Source organism: Topomyia yanbarensis, chromosome 3 (assembly GCF_030247195.1).
Source record: "Topomyia yanbarensis strain Yona2022 chromosome 3, ASM3024719v1, whole genome shotgun sequence".
In the NCBI taxonomy this organism is placed as follows: Eukaryota; Metazoa; Arthropoda; class Insecta; order Diptera; family Culicidae; genus Topomyia; species Topomyia yanbarensis.
Window position 1 is genome coordinate 218,445,546 of NC_080672.1, and position 27,126 is coordinate 218,472,671.

Sequence of the window (27,126 nt, forward strand, 5' to 3'; positions counted from 1 at the left end):
ATCAGTCTTTCTCTCGACTGAGGACTACAATTTCGGTCGACTAAATTGTGCTATGAAAATTGTACTTCCTGGAATTTCACCTAACGAGATCAATTCATTGTGAGGAATTTCGCTGCGTTCCAATATTGCTTGCCTCTGTAGGTGATGATGTGTGTGTATTCACTTCGGCAGCCAGGTCTTATGTTTTGGGTAATTTTGCTATCTTATTCTGCTGAATAAATCATCTGGCTAAAGCCTCTACGTTATACTATGGCCACTTTAAAAACGCATTGCTATTTAATCTTGTAGCTTTGGCAAGTCCTGGTACTGTTCTCGACTAATCCTGGCACTATACCGCTGACGTCGCACTTATTACGGTGATCAAACTTGGCGAGAGCGGCAGTGGTTTCGTCGGAATTGTTCACTCGACAAGCAGGAAGTGCAAGGACTCTTCTACTTATGCCTGAGCCCCTCGTTGAAACCTTCGGAGTGTTAGCTTCGTCCGATACCAGAGCGTATTGCTGAACCGAAGCAGTCTGCTACTGGCTCTGCTTCCTTCGAATCGGAATCGCTGAATATTCCCGTTAGCCGAATGTCCAACGTGGCCGAAGGCAAACCGATTGCAGCAACACCACCAACCGTAGCTGAAATTTTGGCCTTTAATCCAAGTCCCTGCCATTGACATAGCGACAGACGAGTGCGGCGCAGGTTGGACCATCGATTGTCTCGGTGCCGGACAGGGCGAAACAGCTGCAACAGGAGCTGACCTAGTGTGGGGTGTAAAGGTCATCAATTGCCATAGATCACCAAAATGCTCTGCGACTAACATTGTGAACAAAACAAACCAAACGAAATTGATCGCAACAACGATAAAATAATCTAAATTCTACCCAAACATTTGAAAATGAGAAAAAGGCAAAAGAAGTTTTGGTCGAATTCATTATAATTCTATTTAAAAATTGAATACTGTTTTATTTAGTTTGATTGCGCATATTGTTTACATCAGACACACCCCTTAATTCATTGAGTACGTATTTCACTGCCTTTATAATCCTTTTGGAATCAGTTACAATAATCCTTTATAATCATTTTATAATAAGTGTATTGCTAGTTAGGACTTTTATATCAGCCGGGCCCTTTTATAATTTGTTATAAAATCATTATCAAAATTCTTCATAATCCATTGTTGCGTTATGTTTATGTACATGGCCAGATAGATAGTTTTTAACTGGGACGGAACGTGTGGATACGAAAAAACCTAATGTCAATTGTAGCCAGGGGGAGCTGTCAAATACAGCCAAAGGGAACCGTCAAATGCAGTCAGGGGGGACTGTCAAATGTAGCCAGTCCATTTAAAATATGTGAGGATGAAAGAGTGGCTATGCAAGACAAGAGATAAAATGAACAGAAAAAAGAAAAAGAAAACATCTACCCACAGGTTCTGTCCCAGGATTTTAATAGAGAACATCAAAATTCGATTTTTTTGCATTTGGCAGTAGGCCTTTTTCAAATGTTTGCCTAGAAATTCCTTGCTTCTTCAATGAATCATGTACAAGAAAAGTAAAAATGTTAAATTTAACGGAACAATGTATGATGCCGACATTAATTAAAAAATACAGCTGAGCGACCTTTTTGGGAAAGTGTTAACATTTGGCAGCGAACCAAACCAAGTTTCTCATACTATGATCGAATCAACAAAAATTCCAAGATCATGTAAACAATCTCTTTGAACTGTCAAAAAAGTGAAATTAAGCATTACCATGCAACGTTCTCCACCGAGAGGTTCACTTTAGTTTGTTTACATAACCAATGAACTTTGTACCGCAACTCACCACTTCATTTGCCGCGTTGCCAGGAAGCCAAGCAAAAATATACAAAACAGTGCTGCCCAAACACATATTTTGAGTCCCACCATTCTTGCAAAGGTGAAAAAAATACTCAACATTCTTGCATTTTTCAAATTTAAAAAAATCATTAAAAAATCACGATAGCTCTAAAAAGTCTCATTTCAGCGGAAATATTCTTAAAAATGTGTAGTCTTTTGAATAAAAATAAGAAAAAAGGGGGTTAGGTCGGACGAGAAAGGTCTATTGGAAGCTGATTCCACAAATTGACTGCTCGCACAAAGAACGAGTCTCTATAATGCGTTGTGTTAAGCCGTGGTAAAATAAAGTTCCTAGTCCGTGTACTACCAACCGAATTTAGTTTAGCTGATAAATAATCAGGGCCTTGGTGAACTATTTTGTGTAGTGTAAGACAGTATCGTACCTTGAGGAAAATATGGAGTTCCGAAAAATTATGACACGAACAAGCTTACTACCAAGCGTACATTACTTTGAAGTGAATGAAGCCTTGTGATAGCGTATATATGGTGCTTGCAGCTCGAAAGGATTAATTGAGAAAATCAAATCAAGTGCTAAACATTATTTATTTATAACATCACGCATTCGAATGCTCTTCATCTTGCTACGCGATAAAACTCTAGAAAGCATCATTACGTATCCCGGTCAAGAAAAATGCGGGCGAATATGGTCAGGCGATTTGAACAGTTGGACGTTTGACTCAACTTGCCTGTGCTAATAGTAGGGTTGCCACCTCTGGAGAGGCTTTGACCCGGAGATTTTTACTGAACGGGGGGGGGTGTATTTTGAGTGGAACGAGACAGAAATTGGAATCCAAGCGATTGCTCGGCATTTAGAGCACTTTAATCGCTGTAGAGCTGTATTTTTGACGGTTGAGAACGGTTTTATCGGGTTAATGTGGTGTAGTATTTCACTTCCCCGACTAAGTGCCAAGAACACAAAAGAACCAGCTACTCTCACTGTAGAGGATAAGTTGAACGAGCATTGCTCTCCTCCATAATTAACAAGAAAAGGAGAGCAAAGGAGGCAGAGCTGCAGCATCACACTATGTATACACATTCCAGCGTTAGAGGACAACGTTTGCACGCATCATGAAACTGTTAACAGCTCGTCGTTTGAAAAATCCTACGATGTACGCTCAAAAAACTTAATTGAATACTTTAAAAGTCCTAACACAATGTTAATGTTATGGGTTTGATGTTTTTCAGGTTGTCCTTTCATTCTGAGAGGTGAAAATGTCGCGTTAGGGGACAACAGCGCAAAAAATTGATTTTCCAACCTACACTTGTATTTATCAAAAAACCTGCTCGGTCTCAAACTATAGAGCATCTATTTATTCTAGAAATTTAATCATCGATAGTCACAGAACAATACTGTATACTTATATTTTCGAGTTTTTAGGAAATTTTTTTCACGGCCGCTGCGAACACTGCGTTAGGGGAGAACACCAAAATGAACACAAACGGTCGCATATGAAGTGTTGTCCCCTAACGCGATTGAAGAATTTGTTGAAGCTCAAACAAAGCGATGTATATCACCTCTGAACCTGTAAATAACTCAAAATAAAGATTTGAAACGCCAAACCAGATGCATTTCTAGTTTCACCTTCATGTGTTTTATTTAGAAATCAAATTAATATGAAATGAGAACAGGACACACCGCCTACCACAGTGTGGCGCGGTATAGAAGAGATTGTAGACCACAATCGCCACTTTCTAATGAATCGAAAAAGGTGGTTTCAAGTAGTTTTGGTAAGTTTAATATATTATTGACATCAGTGGCGGATCCAGGGGGAGGCCCCTCCCGAAATTTTTTAACATCTTGTGAATTTTTAAAAAAGTTTCTTTTTTAAATTCATTCTAAGTTCAAAATCTTTGCAAACCAGATTCGATTACCAAAACTGAGTTTAATTAAATGAGGGTATTACATATTACGTATTGTACAATGAACATTTTAAAGTCGAAATTTTGAACCCCCTCCGAAATTTTTTTCTGGATCCGCTCCTGATTGACATAGGAAAATATATGAAATAAAATTAACTGTTTCTTAGGTTTCTTTTTATTTTGTTCACCAACTAAGTTTTTTCATGTAAGTTTGGTGCACTGACTTTGTTTTTTGACCTTATAAAATCTTGAAAATAAAATTGACTGGTGATTAGGGCAGATAAAATACGTCATAGGGTTGTTCAATATTTATTTTCTTGTTACGTTACAAATACACAAATGTGACTCTGAAGCAATTCAACAAAGGAAAGACTGTCAAACGATTATACTCAGTCGAGTAATTATTATATTTACATATTGTATATAATGTTGTCGCGAAATACGAGTAATACGGTTGAAAAAAAAAATCGAAAGAGAATATCGCCCTTCCAGTTCATCCTCTGGCGTTTGCACAACTGTTTCTACTCATAGATCTGCAAGACGACACTTATTAGTGATGATTGCGAAAATTAATCAAAATGTAGCCATTTTACGCAATTTTTGGAAAAGAAGGGTAAGATCCAGCTTTTTGAAAATTTTACTATATTAGAGTACAAAAAAATTCGTTAAGAAATTCCACACAATTGCGGTCTTATGGCTCAGATGGCTTGCTTGTCATTGAATTATCTAAATAATAGAAAACTGGAGAATTTCGTAAAATTGTATCTTTTATTAGCGAATTCTATGAAATGCGTATCCTCAGGATAACAATTTGAATTTAAAGTGCTATAAAACATCAAAAAACTGCATTAAACTACCGCGTGCTCTCATGCTTATTTGGTATTCTAATGCTTTCCGTTCTATATCTTTGAAATCACTTTGAACTCTGTTCTGAAATTGTTGATACATTCTTAGATAGTTTATTTACTTATATATGTAATAAAAAACTTGATAAGTTTTCTATATTATAAGCCCTCCCCCTTAATGCCCCCCCCCTCTCCCCGCTCCAGAGACCACCCATGACACTGCGTGGCTGCGGTATTGCTGAAATAGGTTGGTTATATCTTTTATGTCCCTATACTGTTCTGTAGTCTCTCAAAGTAACTCTGCAGAAGGATTTATCGTATTGCAACGGAAAGCGTTAGGACACAACACTTCAGTGCACCCCTCTGAAAGAACGATTCCAAAGCTTGTTATATACAAATAGCATATTTTTAGAAAGGTATTGATGAGTACTAATAGCTTCTCAAAAGATTTCATAGATAGCATGCTTTGTTTTCGTGAAAAATTGAAAAAACATGATATTTGCGTTAGGGGACAACGCAAAAATGGTCTATTTTTCCCCCTCTTTTATCTGAGTGAATTGATCCTCAATAAATCTGCATCCGAAGATGAAATCTTTGTACAATATGTGAACAATAAAATGGAATTTAAGATTATTCCAAATAAATTTTATTACAAACCTGTCGGTGTGGTACGGAAAAATCAATTCAATTATTAAAAACGAGTCATAAATGTATTACTGGTTTTCATCGAAGACCGTCATGAAATTCTTTTAAAAAATTTCTATATATCTATGATTTGGGAGCCTTAAACCTATACCAACATATTTCAAAACAACTTTTACTTATATTAGCAGATTTATTTTTATGAGGTAAGCGATACAAGTGCGTGGAATGTGTCTGTAGTGTCGGTTATTCATCACCAACAAATTTTCATTTCGCAACAAAGGTGCAAAACTCACCTCCCTAGCCCAGTTAAGGATCGCTGCCGGAGTAGCAACAATACCGAAAGAACTCGTTTGATGTTGATCTAGTCAGTTGGATTAGAACAAATCTGCTAGACTTTAGTGCAGCTGGTGATAAGCACCACTATGAGTGAAATGATTTGGTAAAATTGCAGCAAAAAAACTTTTTACACCATTTTGAACGACTTAGTGGAATGCAACATTTCAATTGTAGCACATGACGAAATATTACTTTCCTTAACTCTCCTTAAGTCGCGCATATGGCCCACCGAACGAGCAGCCGCTGGTAACCTAAGACGATTTCGCTAGATTTTCAGAGCGCGACTGCCGGAAGGTTAATTGGTAGTAATTTTATTTGTTTTTCATTTTCATTGCTTTGTGAAAGAAATTATTAATATTTGGTGAACTCATCTTCGCCACCTTGAAACGAAAGGTTAGTCGGGCAAAATAAATCTGAACCAGAGTAATAGTTAACTTAGACTTTTTAAACGTTTTGTAAAGAATCAATTAATTCAAAAAAAAAAATTCAACCTATGCTTCTTCCCACCAAACCCGGAGAAATTGATGTAAAATCCGGAGACCCGGAGATCGCTCCCGAAAACCGAAGTCTCCGGGTCAAACCCGGAGGGGTGGTAACCCTAGCTAATGTTTGTTATTTGCTTTTTTTAAACATGGCGGTTTATGTTAGGCTTAAGCTTAAAATTGTTTTTTTTTAAACAGTTGGAGTGTTCTCGTTTGTATTTTGTTTGTCTAGTGCACTTCATTTTGCTAACGAATGTGGGAAATTATGAAATCGTGTGTAAATATAGTGGAACAAAATCTCTGACCTAAAATCTTAATGAAAGTCAGATTGTGGTAAGTTTTGGTGTGCAATACCAATTTCACCATTGATTCTTCCTATAGTTTGGTGGTGATTATCTAGTATACTGATAAGTTTATGTGAGTAGATAATGAATCCGAAAATAAGTATTATTTGTAATTTTCATATTAGGCAATTAAGGGCGATTGAATGGCGCGTTCCCTGGGCGATTTAAGGGCTGGTAGGGCGGCAAACAATGACGGCGGCAAATCGCCCAAAAGTTGCATTTGAAATAGCCCCCTAATTGCCAGTAATTTGCTGGCAAATTGAAGGGCAATTAGCGCATCCGACTTGGTAAATAGCCCCCTGTTAGCCACCAACTTGCCCTTTTTGACTGGGATCCCACACGCCCAATAAAAAGATTAAAATAAATAATATGAATAAAGCAAAAAAATAAATTGATAAGATAAATAATAAGAATAATATGGATAAAATTAACCTTTTCATACCTAATGTTTTTCTAGCACGTGGTTCCAAAACCGCTTTTCTTAAAAGTGTTAGAGTAAAGAAACACGAAAAACCTGTTTTGATCATATTAGTTTTACTTTTTTTGTGAGGAAATCTTGTATAACCCCAAAGTTATAGCTATTTGAAAACGTTGTTGTTCATAAATAACAGGGTATGCAGAGGGTTAACAAAATCAATAAAATGAATAGAATGAATAAAATAAATGAATAAAGTGATAAAATGAATAAAAACCTGTTTTAATCCACCTAGCGGTGCAATTGTGCGTTTCCCATTTCTCTAAACTATGGCACGGAGGCTTTTTATGTTCAACATAATTGTGGAAATGTCCATTACATTCTTAGTACACTTTGCACTTATACACAATGGCTTGCCAGCCACGAACTTGATGAGCTACGCGTCGACGGTGAAAAACTTGAAACAAAAAATATCGTACTTCATTAGTCTAATCAGCATTAGATCAATGTTATCTGCTTGCTAACTCATTTTGTCATGCGGTGGTGGGTATGTGAGGAGGGCGAAACTTAACGAACGACTCCCCAGCTTAAATTGGTATGCTTTGTGATTTAGTGGTGGTTTAAAGATGATGTGGTTGAAGGGGTGGGGAATGAGGGCTGGATGGGGTGGTGGTCTGAGGGGTGGTTTAAGAAGATTTTGAAGGGAGTGGAGTGGACAGTAGAGGGGGCGGGGTGTAACCCCTCTCCTTAAACCATCAACTACGCCCCTGTTAAAATCCAGAAACCTTATGTGAGTCAAAAAAAATTGGCCCTCCGGCCGGGATTAGGTTGACGTTTTTCAGAGTGATTGCATAACCTTTCTATATGAGAAACCTGTTTTAATCCACCTAGCGGTGCAATTGTACCTTTCTCATTTCTCTAAACTATGGCACGGAGGCTTTTTATGTTCAACATAATTGTGGAAATGTCCATTACATTCTTAGTACACTTTGCACTTATACACAATGGCATGCCAGCCACGAACTTGATGAGCTACGTGTCGACGGTGAAACACTTGAAACAAAAAAATATCATACTCTATTAGTCTAACCAGCATTAGATCAATGTTATCTGCTTGCTAACTCATTTTGTCATGCGGGGGTGGGTATGTGAGGAGGGCGAAAGTCCCATGAACGAACGACTCCCCAGCTTAAATTGGTATGCTTTGTGATATAGTGGTGGTTTAAAGATGATGGGGTTGAAAGTGAAGGGTATGAGGGCTGAATGGGGTGGTGGTCTGAGGGGTGATTTAAGGAGATTTTTAAAGGAGGGGAGTGAGCAGTAGAGGGGGGGGGTGTAACCCCTCTCCGTAAACCATCAAATACGCCCCTGTTAAAATCCAGAAACCTTATGCGAGTCGAAAAAAAAATTTGGACCTCCGGGAATAGGTTGACGTTTTTCAGAGTGATTGCATAACCTTTCTATATGAGAAAGGCAAAAATGTGCCAAAATCCAAAAAAGTGAATTGTCGTCAAATTTTTTTTCGAGTTTGCCTCAAATCTCGACGTTTCATGCACCTTGAACACATTTAGCATCAAAAATAAAAATTCTATTTTTAATTTTTCCTATAGTTTATATGAGAAATTTCTGTGTGGCCGCACTCTGAAACACGTAATTCCGGAACCAGAATTCCGATCGATCCAGAATTCAATAGCAAATGATGGGAAGGTTGCACCTTTCATTTGAGACTAAGTTTGGGCAAATCGGTCCAGCCATCTCTGAGAGAAATGAGTGACATTATTTGATACATACGCACATACATACACACACACATACACACACATACATACACACATACACACACACACATACAGACTTTTTCCGATCTCGACGATCTGAGTCGAATGGGATATGACACTCGGCCCTCCGGGCCGGGATTAGGTTGACGTTTTTCAGAGTGATTGCATAACCTTTCTATATGAGAAACCTGTTTTAATCCACCTAGCGGTGCAATTGTGCCTTTCTCATTTCTCTAAACTATGGCACGGAGGCTTTTTATGTTCAACATAATTGTGGAAATGTCCATTACATTCTTAGTACACTTTGCACTTATACACAATGGCATGCCAGCCACGAACTTGATGAGCTACGTGTCGACGGTGAAACACTTGAAACAAAAAAATATCATACTCTATTAGTCTAACCAGCATTAGATCAATGTTATCTGCTTGCTAACTCATTTTGTCATGCGGGGGTGGGTATGTGAGGAGGGCGAAAGTCCCATGAACGAACGACTCTCCAGCTTAAATTGGTATGCTTTGTGATATAGTGGTGGTTTAAAGATGATGGGGTTGAAAGTGAAGGGTATGAGGGCTGAATGGGGTGGTGGTCTGAGGGGTGATTTAAGGAGATTTTTAAAGGAGGGGAGTGAACAGTAGAGGGGGGGGGTGTAACCCCTCTTCGTAAACCATCAAATACGCCCCTGTTAAAATCCAGAAACCTTATGCGAGTCGAAAAAAAATTTGGACCTCCGGGATTAGGTTGACGTTTTTCAGAGTGATTGCATAACCTTTCTATATGAGAAAGGCAAAAATGTGCCAAAATCCAAAAAAGTGAATTGTCGTCCAATTTTTTTTCGAGTTTGCCTCAAATCTCGACGTTTCATGCACCTTGAACACATTTAGCATCAAAAATAAAAATTCTATTTTTAATTTTTCCTATAGTTTATATGAGAAATTTCTGTGTGGCCGCACTCTGAAACACGTAATTCCGGAACCAGAATTCCGATCGATCCAAAATTCAATAGCAGCCGATGGGAAGGTTGCACCTTTCATTTGAGACTAAGTTTGGGCAAATCGGTCCAGCCATCTCTGAGAGAAATGAGTGACATTATTTGATACATACGCACATACATACACACACACATACACACACATGCATACACACATACACACACACACACATACAGACTTTTTCCGATCTCGACGAACTGAGTCGAATGGGATATGACACTCGGCCCTCCGGGCCGGGATTAGGTTGACGTTTTTCAGAGTGATTGCATAACCTTTCTATATGAGAAAGGCAAAAATGTGCCAAAATCCAGAAAAGTGAATTGTCGTCAAATTTTTTTTCGAGTTTGCATCAAATCTCGACGTTTCATGCACCTTGAACACATTTAGCATCAAAAATAAAAATTCTATTTTTAATTTTTCCTATAGTTTATATGAGAAATTTCTGTGTGGCCGCACTCTGAAACCCGTAATTCCGGAACCAGAATTCCGATCGATCCAAAATTCAATAGCAGCCGATGGGAAGGTTGCACCTTTCATTTGAGACTAAGTTTGGGCAAATCGGTCCAGCCATCTCTGAGAGAAATGAGTGACATTATTTGACACATACGCACATACATACATACACACACACACATACACACATACAGACTTTTTCCTATCTCGACGAACTGAGTCGAATGGGATTTGACACTCGGCCCTCCAGGCCGGGATTAGGTTGAAGTTTTTCAGAGTGATTGCATAACCTTTCTATATGAGAAAGGCAATATGAGAAAGGCAAAAATGTGCCAAAATCCAAAAAAGTGAATTATTAATTAGGCAATTAAGGGCGATTGAATGGCGCGTTCCCTGGGCGATTTAAGGGCTGGTAGGGCGGCAAACAATGACGGCGGCAAATCGCCCAAATATTGCATTTGAAATAGCCCCCTAATTGCCAGTAATTTTCTGGCAAATTGAAGGTCAATTAGCGCATCCGAGTTGGTAAATAGCCCCCTGTTAGCCACCAACTTGCCCTTTTTGACTGGGATCCCACACGCCCAATAAAAAGATTAAAATAAATAATATGAATAAAGCAAAAAAATAAATTGATAAGATAAATAATAAGAATAATATGGATAAAATTAACCTTTTCATACCTAATGTTTTTCTAGCACGTGGTTCCAAAACCGCTTTTCTTAAAAGTGTTAGAGTAAAGAAACACGAAAAACCTGTTTTGATCATATTAGTTTTACTTTTTTTGTGAGGAAATCTTGTATAACCCCAAAGTTATAGCTGTTTGAAAACGTTGTTGTTCATAAATAACAGGGTATGCAGAGGGTTAACAAAATCAATAAAATGAATAGAATGAATAAAATAAATGAATGAAGTGATAAAAAGAATAAAAACCTGTTTTAATCCACCTAGCGGTGCAATTGTGCCTTTCCCATTTCTCTAAACTATGGCACGGAGGCTTTTTATGTTCAACATAATTGTGCAAATGTCCATTACATTCTTAGTACACTTTGCACTTATACACAATGGCTTGCCAGCCACGAACTTGATGAGCTACGCGTCGACGGTGAAAAACTTGAAACAAAAAATATCGTACTTCATTAGTCTAATCAGCATTAGATCAATGTTATCTGCTTGGTAACTCATTTTGTCATGCAGTGGTGGGTATGTGAGGAGGGCGAAACTGAACGAACGACTCCCCAGCTTAAATTGGTATGCTTTGTGATTTAGTGGTGGTTTAAAGATGATGTGGTTGAAGGGGAGGGGAATGAGGGCTGGATGGGGTGGTGGTCTGAGGGGTGGTTCAAGAAGATTTTGAAGGGAGTGGAGTGGACAGTAGAGGGGGCGGGGTGTAACCCCTCTCCTTAAACCATCAACTACGCCCCTGTTAAAATCCAGAAACCTTATGCGAGTCAAAAAAAATTGGCCCTCCGGCCGGGATTAGGTTGACGTTTTTCAGAGTGATTGCATAACCTTTCTATATGAGAAACCTGTTTTAATCCACCTAGCGGTGCAATTGTGCCATTCTCATTTCTCTAAACTATGGCACGGAGGCTTTTTATGTTCAACATAATTGTGGAAATGTCCATTACATTCTTAGTACACTTTGCACTTATACACAATGGCATGCCAGCCACGAACTTGATGAGCTACGTGTCGACGGTGAAACACTTGAAACAAAAAAATATCATACTCCATTAGTCTAACCAGCATTAGATCAATGTTATCTGCTTGCTAACTCATTTTGTCATGCGGGGGTGGGTATGTGAGGAGGGCGAAAGTCCCATGAACGAACGACTCCCCAGCTTAAATTGGTATGCTTTGTGATATAGTGGTGGTTTAAAGATGATGGGGTTGAAAGTGAGGGGTATGAGGGCTGGATGGGGTGGTGGTCTGAGGGGTGATTTAAGGAGATTTTTAAAGGAGGGGAGTGAACAGTAGAGGGGGGGGGGTGTAACCCCTCTCCGTAAACCATCAAATACGCCCCTGTTAAAATCCAGAAACCTTATGCGAGTCGAAAAAAAATTTGGACCTCCGGGATTAGGTTGACGTTTTTCAGAGTGATTGCATAACCTTTCTATATGAGAAAGGCAAAAATGTGCCAAAATCCAAAAAAGTGAATTGTCGTCAAATTTTTTTTCGAGTTTGCATCAAATCTCGACGTTTCGTGCACCTTGAACACATTTAGCATCAAAAATAAAAATTCTATTTTTAATTTTTCCTATAGTTTATATGAGAAATTTCTGTGTGGCCGCACTCTGAAACCCGTAATTCCGGAACCAGAATTCCGATCGATCCAAAATTCAATAGCAGCCGATGGGAAGGTTGCACCTTTCATTTGAGACTAAGTTTGGGCAAATCGGTCCAGCCATCTCTGAGAGAAATGAGTGACATTATTTGACACATACGCACATACATACACACACACACATACATACACACATACACACACACACATACAGACTTTTTCCGATCTCGACGAACTGAGTGGAATGGGATATGACACTCGGCCCTCCGGGCCGGGATTAGGTTGACGTTTTTCAGAGTGATTGCATAACCTTTCTATATGAGAAAGGCAAAAATGTGCCAAAATCCAAAAAAGTGAATTGTCGTCAAATTTTTTTTCGAGTTTGCATCAAATCTCGACGTTTCATGCACCTTGAACACATTTAACATCAAAAATAAAAATTCTATTTTTAATTTTTCCTATAGTTTATATGAGAAATTTCTGTGTGGCCGCACTCTGAAACCCGTAATTCCGGAACCAGAATTCCGATCGATCCAAAATTAAATAGCAGCCGATGGGAAGATTGTACCTTTCATATGAGACTAAGTTTGGGCAAATCGGTCCAGCCATCTCTGAGAGAAATGAGTAACATTATTTGACACATACGCACATACACACACACATACACACACATGCAGACTTTTTCCGATCTCGACGAACTGAGTCGAATGGGATATGACACTCGGCCCTCCGGGCCGGGATTAGGTTGACGTTTTTCAGAGTGATTGCATAACCTTTCTATATGAGAAAGGCAAAAATGTGCCAAAATCCAAAAAAGTGAATTGTCGTCAAATTTTTTTTCGAGTTTGCATCAAATCTCGACGTTTCATGCACCTTGAACACATTTAGCATCAAAAATAAAAATTCTATTTTTAATTTTTTCTGTAGTTTATATGAGAAATTTCTGTGTGGCCGCACTCTGAAACCCGTAATTCCGGATCCAGAATTCCGATCGATCCAAAATTCAATAGCAGCCGATGGGAAGGTTGCACCTTTCATTTGAGACTAAGTTTGGGCAAATCGGTCTAGCCATCTCTGAGAGAAACGAGTGACATTATTTGACACATACGCACATACATACACACACACACACATACAGACTTTTTCCTATCTCGACGAACTGAGTCGAATGGGATATGACACTCGGCCCTGCGGGCCGGGATTAGGTTGACGTTTTCAGAGTGATTGCATAACCTTTCTATATGAGAAAGGCAATATGAGAAAGGCAAAAATGTGCCAAAATCCAAAAAAGTGAATTGTCGTCAAATTTTTTTTCGAGTTTGCATCAAATCTCGACGTTTCATGCACCTTGAACACATTTAGCATCAAAAATAAAAATTCTATTTTTAATTTTTCCTATAGTTTATATGAGAAATTTCTGTGTGGCCGCACTCTGAAACCCGTAATTCCGGAACCAGAATTCCGATCGATCCAAAATTCAATAGCAGCCGATGGGAAGGTTGCACCTTTCATTTGAGACTAAGTTTGGGCAAATCGGTCCAGCCATCTCTGAGAGAAATGAGTGACATTATTTGACACATACGCACATACATACACACACACACATACACACATGCATACATGCATGCACACACACATGCACACACACATGCATACACACATACACACACATACAGACTTTTTCCGATCTCGACGAACTGAGTCGAATGGGATATGACACTCGGCCCTCCGGGCCGGGATTAGGTTGACGTTTTTCAGAGTGATTGCATAACCTTTCTATATGAGAAAGGCAAAAATGTGCCAAAATCCAAAAAAGTGAATTGTCGTCAAATTTTTTTTCGAGTTTGCATCAAATCTCGACGTTTCATGCACCTTGAACACATTTAGCATCAAAAATAAAAATTCTATTTTTAATTTTTTCTGTAGTTTATATGAGAAATTTCTGTGTGGCCGCACTCTGAAACCCGTAATTCCGGATCCAGAATTCCGATCGATCCAAAATTCAATAGCAGCCGATGGGAAGGTTGCACCTTTCATTTGAGACTAAGTTTGGGCAAATCGGTCTAGCCATCTCTGAGAGAAACGAGTGACATTATTTGACACATACGCACATACATACACACACACACACATACAGACTTTTTCCTATCTCGACGAACTGAGTCGAATGGGATATGACACTCGGCCCTGCGGGCCGGGATTAGGTTGACGTTTTCAGAGTGATTGCATAACCTTTCTATATGAGAAAGGCAATATGAGAAAGGCAAAAATGTGCCAAAATCCAAAAAAGTGAATTGTCGTCAAATTTTTTTTCGAGTTTGCATCAAATCTCGACGTTTCATGCACCTTGAACACATTTAGCATCAAAAATAAAAATTCTATTTTTAATTTTTCCTATAGTTTATATGAGAAATTTCTGTGTGGCCGCACTCTGAAACCCGTAATTCCGGAACCAGAATTCCGATCGATCCAAAATTCAATAGCAGCCGATGGGAAGGTTGCACCTTTCATTTGAGACTAAGTTTGGGCAAATCGGTCCAGCCATCTCTGAGAGAAATGAGTGACATTATTTGACACATACGCACATACATACACACACACACATACACACATGCATACATGCATGCACACACACATGCACACACACATGCATACACACATACACACACATACAGACTTTTTCCGATCTCGACGAACTGAGTCGAATGGGATATGACACTCGGCCCTCCGGGCCGGGATTAGGTTGACGTTTTTCAGAGTGATTGCATAACCTTTCTATATGAGAAAGGCAAAAAGCAAAAAGTGCCAAAATCCAAAAAAGTGAATCGCGGTGAAAAAAATTTTCGAGTTTGCATCAAATCTCGACGTTTTATGCTCCTTGAAGACATTTAGCATCAAAAATAAAAATTCTATTTTTAATTTTTCCCATAGTTTATATGAGAAATTTCTGTGTGTCCGCACTCTTAAACCCGCAATTCCGGAAACAGAATTCCGATCGATCCAAAATTCAATAGCAGCCGATGGGAAGGTTGTACCTTTCATTTGAGACTAAGTTTGGCAAATCGGTCCAGCCATCTCTGAGAAAAATGAGTGACATTATTTGACACATACGCACATACATACACACACATACACACATAAACACACGCACATACAGACTTTTTCCGATCTCGACGAACTGAGTCGAATGGGATATGACACTCGGCCCTCCGGGCCGGGATTAGGTTTGACGTTTTTCAGAGTGATTGCATAACCTTTCTATATGAGAAAGGCAAAAAGTGCCAAAATCCAAAAAAGTGAATCGTCGTCAATTTTTTTCGAATTTGCATCAAATCTCGACGTTTCATGCTCCATGAAGACATTCAGCATCAAAAATAAAAATTCTATTTTTAATGTTTGGTTATTGGCTTTCTCAGTCTAGTGTATATGTATCAAACGACTTAATTTTTGATTAGTTGACTGTAGTTTTTTCAAAACGATCGTTAAGTAAGAACCAAAAGTGTACCCGTGAAAAATCTTGTGCCGATAGAAACTCCACAGCACACCTATGAAAAATACAAACCGAACGTCCCAACGCGGGAAAAATTATACATGACAATAGCGACAGACAGATAATTTTCCTTGAAAAAGGTCGCCAAAAACGACTGAAACGTCGGATAATTAAAAATTAAGTCGTTTGATACATATACACTAGACTGAGAAAGCCAATAACCAAACATAGATCACCCCCAGTCGTTCAAAAAAGTTACAATCTATTTTTATTTTTTCCTATAGTTTATATGTGTGGCCGCACTCTTAAACCCGTAATTCCGGAACCGGAATTCCGATCGATCCAAAATTCAATAGCAGCGGATGGGAAGGTTGTACCTTTCATTTGAGACTATGTTTGGGCAAATCGGTCCAGTCATCTCTGAGAAAAATGAGTGATATTATTTGACACATACGCACATACACACACACACACATGCTCACATACATATACAGACTTTTTCCGATCTCGACGAACTGAGTCGAATGGGATATGACACTCGACCCTCCGGGCCGGGATTTGGTTCACGTTTTTCAGAGTGATTGCATAACCTTTCTATATGAGAAAGGCAAAAAGTGCCAAAATCCAAAAAAGTGAATCGTTGTCAAATTTTTTTTCTGCATCAAATCTCGCGTTTCATGCTCCTTGAAAACCTTTAGCATCAAAAATAAAAATTCTATTTTTAATTTTTCCTATAGTTTATATGAGAAATTTCTGTGTGGTTGCACTCTTAAACCCGTAATTCCGGAACCAGAATTCCGATCGATCCAAAATTCAATAGCAGCCGATGGGAAGGTTGTACCTTTCATTTGAGACAGTTTGGGCAAATCGGTCCAGCCATCTCTGAGAAAAATGAGTGACATTATTTGACACATACGCACATACATACATACATACACACACACACACACACACACAGACTTTTTCCGATCTCGACGAACTGAGTCGAATGGGATATGACACTCGGCCCTCCGGGCCGGGATTAGGTTGTCGTTTTTCAGAGAGATTGCATAACATTTCTATATGAGAAAGGCAAAAAGTGCCAAAATCCAAAAAAGTGAATCGTCGTCAAATTTTTTTCGAGTTTGCCTCAAATCTCGACGTTTCATGCTCCTTGAAGACATTTAGCATCAAAAATAAAAATTCTATTTTTAATTTTTCCTATAGTTCATATTAGAAATTTCTGTGTGGCCGCGATCCAAAATTCAATATCAGCCGATGGGGAGGTTGTATCTTTCATTTGAGACTATCTGTTATTAAAACTCTGTACCTGCTGGTCGAAGGTCCTTACGGCATCTTCCCGGAATGTTCGTTTTGGTGGAAGATGTGATTGCAGAAATGCGGGTCTAGTTTTTGTTTCATATTCTCAGTGGTTTATGTTGGACACTGATCCTCCATACTGCAGATTTGGTAGTGGTAGCAAACATTCTGGTGGATCGGAAGAACCATTCTAGTAACTATTATACTCTAGTAATGCCCCAATCTTGAATATTTTTATAAGATAGAATTCATGGAAGCGTATTTGCGATGAACAGTTATAAGCAATGTTATTATAAATTTATATTTCAGTGATGCAACGCGTTTGGATATATTAACTTATTGATATGCCGGCAATAAACTTTTTCGAATATAATTTGGCTTTTTTATATTTCTGGGTAGCAAATCCTCCTTATAATTAACAAAATCATTAGCTGTTTCAACTGATTGGGAATTATTTCAACATTACAATTGATTGAAATAACCATCTTGGTTTTTAGTTTCAACTCGCACCAATCTTGAAATCAACGATTATATTAGTTGTTACAGCTAGATGATGAGCTGATTCAGATGATGTGTGTCTTTGCTAACTGACAGCATACCATTTTTAACTAGATTTAACACACAGACATTGTCCCAAATCGTCGAGCTGAGTCGAGTGCACGGAAACGCTCCCGATCGCATAGCAACTAATATATTAGTCGAATTTCTGAAATCGACTAGTTAAAATTTGGTACAGCTAAACGATTGTTGATTTTTCTAAACTTTCATTTTTGTTTTTATATTAGCAAAACAGTTGCTGAAACAACTAAATCATCTAGTTGAAAATGTGATGCTGTCAGTTAGCCAAGACACACATCATCTGACTCAGCTCATCAAATAACTATAACAACTAATATAATTATCGATTTTAAGATGAATGCGAGTTGAAACTGAAAACCAAGATGGTTGATTCAATCAATTGTAATATTGAAATAATACCCAACCAGTCGTAACAACTAATATAATTGTCGATTTCAAGATCGGTGCGAGTTGAAACTGAAAACCAAGATGGTTGTTTCAATCAATTGTAATATTAAAATAATTCCCAACAAGTTGTAACAACTAATATTATTTTCGATTCCAAGATTGATGCGAGTTGAAACTGAAAACCAAGATGGTTGTTTCAATCAATTGTTATATTAAAATAATTCGCAACAAGTTGTAACAACTAATATTATTGATGGCCTTTAAAACTGGACTCCATAAAAGTGCGATTTTTCTTATAAAAGTGCGCTTATACATTGAATCGTTTTCATGTATGACGCGCACTTATTCCTCGTTAGATAATACATAAGTGCGTAAGACACCAAGCCAATTCAATGTAAAAGCGCAATTTTATAAGCGTTTCCGCACTTTTAGTCGCACTTATTATGTGCGCAATGCGCTATATTATTTTCGATTTCAAGATTGATGCGAGTTGAAACTGGAAACCAAGGTGGTTGTTTCAATCAAGGGCCCTATTCTCACAGTCACGTCACCCAGTGACTAGAAAAAAAATCCTTCTAGTCACTAAGTGACGTGACTGTGAGAATAGGGCCCCAATTGTAATATGCTGTACCTTTACTGGAATGTTTGTCGAAGATATGTTTGGCAATTAAGAAGAGGAGTTAGCTGAAGAACATAATTGCCCTAAAGAAAATGGGTTATTTATAAGTGAAAAAAGCTTCAATTTGTAGTGTAACGTGAACTAATCTAATCTTTTAACTGCGAAACCCTCCAATTAATACCGCCACCCCCACGAATTTGTTACGCCACTGTGCGATGAAAACAACAGCGCCCAGTGAGCTAGCCACATTCTTTTTCTGTTCTACGACAAAAAAGAATTCGATTTTGTGTTGATTGAAGCAAGTTTTACTTTTATCATTTAGTTCTCTTTTCAAAAATTTTATCGTCGTATGTATAGAAACAGTATAAAAAGGAACATACATGATTGTCTTAGATAATTATTAGAACCTGACTACGCCGGATTCTGCCTACCTTAATAACATCCATACAGACTCCACTGACTGTACTCTCTGTAGCCAGCTTTGGAATATTGATGATTTCAGGTGCTGTAGCCGTAGGCGAACTCTCCTCGTATTGATACTGGCTGGATTGGGTTGCCAGAGTTCCGTAATAGTAGGAGTTGTGCTAGCATAGTTGTAGCTTCCGACTATATAACTAGCAGCAGTACTACTAGTTCCAACTGTGGCACTGGACGCAATTTCCTTTGATGATTCTTTGAGTGGCGATTGTTTTCTAGAAATTACAAATTGTTAATTGTTGTAAATGAAGGAAACGAACACTCTACAAATGATAAGTTACCTCTTTTTATTCGCTTTAACCCATCCTGTACCATAAACTGCAGTGCAACTTCCGTGGTCGACGTGTCTTCCTCGAGCACCTGTGCCTGGTTGACATATTTTAATCTTGAAGAATACAACTGAACGCATTTGTCGTCACGACGGCGCTCCAAATTTATTCGCCCACAGGCAATTTGTATCAGCAGGAGCAAACCACCAGATTTGCAAGTATCTCACCGGCTTTGTTGTGGTCCTGAGTTTTTGCTAATGCTGACCACACAGGTGCACATCAAATTTGTCCGGATGGGGAATTGTTCTTCAGCACCTTGGATCGTAGAACATTATCTGGTTCGTCCAATCTGCAATCCAAGTAAAAAATCGAATTAAGCCAGAAATTGTACAGTGCCCAAACAATCACTTACCGTTCAAGCAATAGAAGAATACCTTTCTTATCCCACATTTTCGATTTCAAAATCGAGGTTTTCCTTCCACTTTGTCAACTTAGAACGATCCAGTGGTTTAACATGGAAATATGGCCGTTTGATACCTCGTAGGTCCACCGGATGACAACCCGAAAGCAATATACTTCATTTTATGTATAGAATACAACAATGGATTGACTCGAAGACGCCGAATGTTTTAGCAAAGCCAGTGAAAAAACATCACATGTCGGTTTGTTTGTTTTGTTCAGGGTGGCCAGATAGAATTCCTTAATATCAGTAAACTCACTAAAAATTTATCGGTAGTTATCGGTGTTTTTGTCCAAAAAACGTATTGTTCACATAGAATTATAAATACTGGAAACACAGATTTCAGACTAAATCCGACCCAAAAATAAATGTTGGTGTAGGATGTGCCCAAAATCAATAAAAATCGGTAGTTTTCGGTGGGAATACGACAATATCGTTAGTTTTTCCCCGGTCAACTGTGAATCGTTAGGAAAGCCCAAAATCGGTAGGTCAGCCACCCTGGTTTTGTTTGCATTCGCGAACAGAGCTGCCATTTATACACACGCAACCGTAAAATAACCTACAGAATAAGTTCTTTTAACTTAAATTTAGGTACTTTTGAGCTGTGCGTCGCTTTCGCACTTATTTGTGTTGTCAAAAACAAAACGAGAGATTCGACTCAGTCGAGGTCTTCCGTGCAGTAAGGTACTTTTAAGTTGTTTGAAATATACTCAAATAAGGTAAATTCAACTTAAATTTAAGTAAATTGAACTCAAGGTTGAGTTATTATTTTTGCCGTAGTTAATGGAAACTACCTTCACACGGTTTACCTAATTTTGCCTTCCTGCACGATACCACGAGATTGAGTCAAAAGTACTGAATTTTAGGTAGTTTTTCGGTGGCGTGCAGACTTATCTGTATTATGCTAAGACAAGATGTAACAAAAGAGGGGGGGGGGGGTTTGTTCCAATTTTACGTTAGAATTATCCAGTTCCTGATTGGTTGATTCTGATTGTTTGCACCGTACGCAATGTTACTGCAGGGATAGCGAAATGATGCTTGGCAGTGTTGATATATTTATAAGAAAACATTATCATTACTTTTGACAAATAAAATTATTATCGTTAAAAAAGTAAAAATAACTAAATTGAACTGCGGCAAAGTGAAACAAGTATTTATCATGCATTTACCGTATACATAGTTGATTAACTTTAACAAGACAGAAACCACATCATCATTCATCAAACCTTATTAAACATCCATGACATGAAAAAAACCCTTGCCTTTCCTCTATATAGTGGATTCAAGGTAGGAAATATTACCGGCATAAAATTAATTAACAAGACTCCATTTCCATTAATAAAGATAGCAACACTGTTCGGAAGATTTCGGCAGGGTGAAAATGTGCGAAAATAAGAATGTACACGCTTACCAGCCGTTACCTAATTTTGGGTAGAATCCTACCCAAAATGGACTAAAGTGCATCTCCTCACTTTTGGGTAACTGGGGGCTTTGAACTTAAATTTTGGGTAGTGTGAGGACTACCCAAAGTTTGGGTTACAGATAACCCATGCGTTGGGTACAGAGCGGGTAACCCAAAGTTTAAGTAACGATGGAATAACCCAAAATTTGAGTAACGAGCGGATAACCCAACATTTGAGTACTGAGCGGATAACCCAAAATTTGAGTACTGAGCGGATAACCGAAAATTTGAGTACTGAGCGCATAACCCAACATTTATAACGAGCGGATAATCCAAAATTTCGGTAACGTTCGGGTAACCGAAAATTTAGGCTTATATGGAGGCTTGGCATTCGCACTAAGAACAACCATCAATATGGGTATCATTTGAAAAGTAGCCATTCGTAGAAGCTGTAAATTGATTATTAGCGCCATTTTGAAATCCAAGATGGCGGCTTCCGGTTACCATAAAACACTTGAAACTACCATAAATATGGGTGTCATTTGAAAGGTAGTAATTAGTAGAACATAAAAATCGATGATTGGTGCCATTTTGAAATCCAAGATGGCGGCTTCCGGTTACCACAAAACACTGAAAACCACCGTCAATATGATGGTCATTTGAAAGGTAGTAATTGTTAGAAGGCGAAAATTGATGATTGACGCCATTTTGAAATCCAAGATGGCGGCTTCCCGTTACCACAAAACACTGAAAACCATCATCAATATGGGTGTCATTTGAAAGGTAGTAATTAGTAGAAGATAAAAATCGATGACTGGTGCCATTTTGAAATCCAAGATGGCGGCTTCCGGTTACCACAAAACACTGAAAACCACCATCAATATGAGGGTCATTTGAAAGGTAGTAATTGTTAGAAGGCGAAAATTGATGATTGGCGCCATTTTGAAATCCAAGATGGCGGCTTCCTGTTACCATAAAACACTGAAAACCATCATCAATATGGGTGTCATTTGAAAGGTAGTAATTAGTAGAAGATAAAAATCGATGATTGGTGCCATTTTGAAATCCAAGATGGCGCCTTCCGGTTACCACAAAACACTGAAAACCACCATCAATATGAGGGTCATTTGAAAGATAGTAATTAGTAGAAAGTGAAAATTGATGATTGGCGTCATTTTGAAATCCAAGATGGCGGCTGGTAACAAAACACTTAAAACCACCATCAATATGGGTGGATACCCCTCAGGTTTAAGAACAATTATTCACAAGTGGTCTATCCCCCATACGCTTGCTCATATGTCAGTGGCGCCATAATTACAAATGTGGACACAGTCCCAACTACAAATATATTTGAAATGAATTAATCATCAACAAAAAACAAAAAAAATGAATGCACAATTAAAATACTTGTCTCTTAGACAGCCAGAATTCTATATTATATTCCAGCCGGTATGACTAAAGTCAAATGGAATTATAGTGGCTCGGAGCTCGGGTAAGCTACAGTCTTGTTCAAATGTTCCGTATTGATCGATGTATCTGAAGTCAATAACCGAGATGACGTTGTTTCACCGGTGTTGACTATTGGAAGCCTTAGTTTGACATGACTGAATAGTTTTCTGCAAAAAATGTTATATATACGTTATACCACAACCGATCATCTTAACCATACCTGAAGTCACCACGCAGATGCGAGGTCATCTAAACGCAACCAAGGCCCATAGCAACAGGTGGAATATCGAAACAAGCCACGCGGCTCGCTACCAACGAGTTGACGATCCACGAGGCAGCACGTCGAAGCTACGTGAACGGAATCGAACGACAGCAAGGAGTGCAGAGGCAGCAGAAATAATCTATAAAATGTGGTAGAAATTAAATTAGTCTTCTGGCGCTTTCGTTTTTTCTTGGTGCTACACCGGTGTAATGCAAAAAAAGAGATAAACTGATTACCCTCAGGTTTGAATGAGTGTAGCACCGACTACACTGGTGCGGTGCAGAGTCAAAAACGAAAACGCCATTAGTTTATCTTCCAGTGTATCCACAAGTAATAGTGAATAAATGTCGTTTCCACGCCCACGATAACAACTTATATTACATGCAAAACTGTTCTTATTTACTTACCAAATATTTTGAGGAGAAAAATTTCTTCAACTATTTAGCTAAAAGCAACAAACTGCAGAGCGAAAATATACATCTCTGATCTCTTAGAAAAAACGGGTGGTGGAGCAAAAGCAAGAGCTGGTAGCTGTTTTCCGTTCGTTGGCAACAAAAAGTGCAACTCGATCATCATCTACAAAATGAAACGTGTCAGATTTTTAATGTTTAGTTTGTGTAATTTTACAACATTTACCCTTTAGATAGATTTAATAGGTGTTTGAAACAAGACGACCTAAAATGCACGGAATAAATTCTTCGATGCCGCACGCATTAGTCTTTAGATTCGGAGTCACAGAACCGAATCAATTTTTCAACCCTGGGGGTAATGATGACAATGCTTTAAATATACGATTGGATTAATAGAATTAAATTACAGGACTAGATTAAAAATAATAAATATCCTTACATATCCAACTGCTCCGGACAACGATGCGAGGATACCAAAATTTGTTTATATTTCTTTAACCGTATCCAGGCCTGCGTTGATGATTTTCGTTTTCTCAAAACACTCAAAAGAAATATCAAACTGGGACGTCATCAAGCGGTAAGTGCGGTCAAATCTGAAGGGACATGAGCCACTAATTATAAAAGTATAAAATGTGCCATTATTTGCTATAACTTATTCGTACGATTTACGTTTTGCCTTTCTCAATAGAAAACTGCTCTGAAAACCGTCTTTTAAACGGAGACCCGGAGGCCCGAGTGACATATACCATTCGATTCAATCCGTCAATTCTGTGTGTGTATGTGACCACAATCTCACTCACTTTTTTCAGAGATGGCTGAACCGATTTTCATAAACTTAGTCTCAAATGAAAGATACAACATTCCTATAGGCTGCTATTGAGTTTATAATGGATCCGACTTCCGGTTCCGGAATTGCAGAGTGAAGAGTACGATTACGCAGACAATGTCGATTTTCAAAATTCTGTAATGTATAAAGGTGAAAACTTTTTCAAAATGGTGCCACATCTACTTAGATTTGTAGTACTAGGTCACTAACAGCCATTAAAAGTCTCTTTGGTCACATTGGCCACCATCGTCGGTTCCGGAAGCCCCGGCGGAAGTATCCAAATTCAGAATTACAGTCTCATTTGTTTCCCGGAGATTCGACCAAACTTGGTCTCAAATGAAAGGTGTTTTATCCCCGTAAATGGCTATTAAATTTCATCTCGATCCGATTTCCGATTCCAGAGTTATGGGTTGTGGGGTGCGGTCACTAAGCAAAATGTGTTTCAAATCGAATATTCTAGGGGAATTGACCATTAGAAGGTAGAAATTGAGCAGCTTCTAGCGCTGCGAGGGAAGCTCCTATCTTTATGAAAGAAAGATTTCGTGTTTCTTAACCTCACTTTTTTCAAGGAAAAATAGTTTTGAAACCCTGCATGCACTAGAAAAACTTTGGACATGAAAGGGTTAAAAGCAATAGATAGATGATTTGAAAAAAGGAAGAGCGTCAGTATGACGATTTCCATTTCACCGAATGCTAGTTTACGAAATGGATGATTCTAGAAACATAGTTATCGAAGTACTTAGAAATATAGGGAAGACCCAATATTATCAGCCACCGCCCGGTCTGCGTGGCAAGCAGAAAGTTAGCAAAAGTTGAACAAAGCGAAATTGATGCTGACAGAGTTTCTGCGAGCATTTTGCGCGATTTGTGCGAGAATTCTGGCAACGAATTCGCTCAAATGCAACAACCGTTTCTGACAGAAGCGGTTAAACCAACCGATGCTGCTCACTTTTATCCAGAATCGAGCCAGAAATGTACGGCCAAGATCTCTGTACGGTTCCTGCCACATCTTTGTCAGATGTTTTGTTCGATTCGTGCTAAATTCTACCAGGTAGGAATTGCCAGGATCTTTACACAGTTTATATCCGAGTTACGCCAGGGTTTAGCTCGGTTCCTGTCAAAATTTGCCAGAAAACGCGAGCGAAACCGAGTTCGTCCTAGCTCAACTAACGCGACAGGATTCGCGCAGAAATCTGACAGGGCTGCCAAACCAAGACTTCCAGAAATCTAGCAGAGCGGTCTCTGCCAGAAAATGTACTCACTGGGCGATATTGTCTGTGCCTGATTCAGTCTACCCCCGATTTTGTCAGTGTATTGACCCCATTCTGTCACCTCTCACATGAAAATTCGTTTGATGGGCTCTATCAAACAAACCAAGTCAATCGTCTTAGATTTCAAAATGGCGCCAATCGTCGATTTATGGCTTCTACTAATCAATACCTTTCAAATGACAACCATATTGATAATGGTTTTTGATGTTTTGTGGTAACCGGAAGCCGCCATCTTGGATTTCAAATGGCTTCAATCGTCAATTTTCGCCTTCTACTAATTACTACCTTTCCAATGACATCCATATTAATGGTGATTTACGGTGTTTTGTGATAACCGAAAGCGGCCATCTTGGTTTTCCAAATGGAACCAATTTTCGCCTTCTAATAACTACCTTTCGAATGACACCCATATTGGTGGTGATTTTCAGTGTTTTGTGGCAACCGGAAGCCGCCATCTTTGATTTTGGAATGGCGCCAATCATTAATTTTTGCCTTCTACTGAACACTACCATTTAATTGACACCCATATTGATGATGGTTTTCAATGTTTTGTAGTAACCGGAAGCCGCCATAATTGAACTCAAAATGGCGCCAATTATCAATTTTTGCCATCTACTAATTACTACCTTTCAAATGACACCCATGCTGATTTTCGTTTTCAGTGTTTTGTGATAATTGGAATCCACCATCTTGGATTTTTAAATGGCTCCAACCATCATTTTTTGCCTTCTACTAAACACTACCTTTCAAATGACATCTATATTAACGCCATCTTGAATTTCAAAAAAACGCCTATCATCAATTTACGTCATTCGGAAACTTCCCAACTACTATTATCCAAAAGGAAATGTTACCCGAAAATTAAAAAAAAAATCTGAATGTAAACGCAACACTTTTTGGTTCTAATCACTTACATTTTTTAGGCGAGAATTTGTTCACTTTTTTCCATCTTACGGTGACCGTCGTCACTCAAAATGATTATTGGAATCGCTCTGCCAGGTGACTTCTGTCACCTTAGGTGACTATAGTCACCTAAGTGACTGCGGTGATCGCTTTTTCGCTCTCACCTCACCAAACTAGGTGAGGTGACGCGTCATAACGGTGAGAATACATTATTCTTTTTTTTTTGAATTTTTACCTTTTTTCATTAAACCTTTAGTAACATTACCTTTGTTATTTTCAATCAATTTCGACCATTTATCATTCAACATTTCGTCATATCTTTTAGAATTACCCCGTTTACTAAATTCACACCGCTTGAGGTTTTTGCCTGCTTTTGATCAATAGACTAAAATTAGAATTGTTGCAGCCTGGAACATTTGGTATATAATTGCCAAACTGTATCACGTTGTAGCTGCTATTGTTACTCATTACTTTAACCTGCGTGTGTCAGGAGCAACAAATGTCAATCTAATGGGCCCATCATATGTAAGAGCGAGAAAATATTTAATCACCGCTAGCCGCTGCCATTACCCTCTAGTAGTTATATTCTATTTTAACTCTAGCGATATGCATTTCAGACATTTCCAAAAAATATGAATCATCAACGTCCCATCATGAGTTCAATGTGTCTTTCGAGGTCCGATCGGGTTTCGGAATGATGCGGTGGCCGCTATTTGAATGATAT

General features: G+C 38.5%; 2 long non-coding RNA genes across 2 annotated transcripts; both read right to left on the minus strand.

Annotated features, from left to right (window-relative positions):
* Positions 1–18,971: 18,971 nt before the first annotated feature.
* Positions 18,972–19,975, minus strand: LOC131693885 (uncharacterized). The gene is made up of 3 exons (XR_009306346.1): positions 19,832–19,975; positions 19,432–19,768; positions 18,972–19,365 (listed from the first exon to the last, which is right to left on the minus strand). It is a non-coding gene; the product is annotated as an uncharacterized LOC131693885 (long non-coding RNA).
* A 2,788-nt stretch (positions 19,976–22,763) lies between these two features.
* On the minus strand, positions 22,764–24,184 carry LOC131693886 (uncharacterized). Its single transcript, XR_009306347.1, has 5 exons — positions 23,842–24,184; positions 23,629–23,772; positions 23,400–23,568; positions 22,951–23,131; positions 22,764–22,897 (listed from the first exon to the last, which is right to left on the minus strand). It is a non-coding gene; the product is annotated as an uncharacterized LOC131693886 (long non-coding RNA).
* Between the last annotated feature and the right edge of the window lie 2,942 nt (positions 24,185–27,126).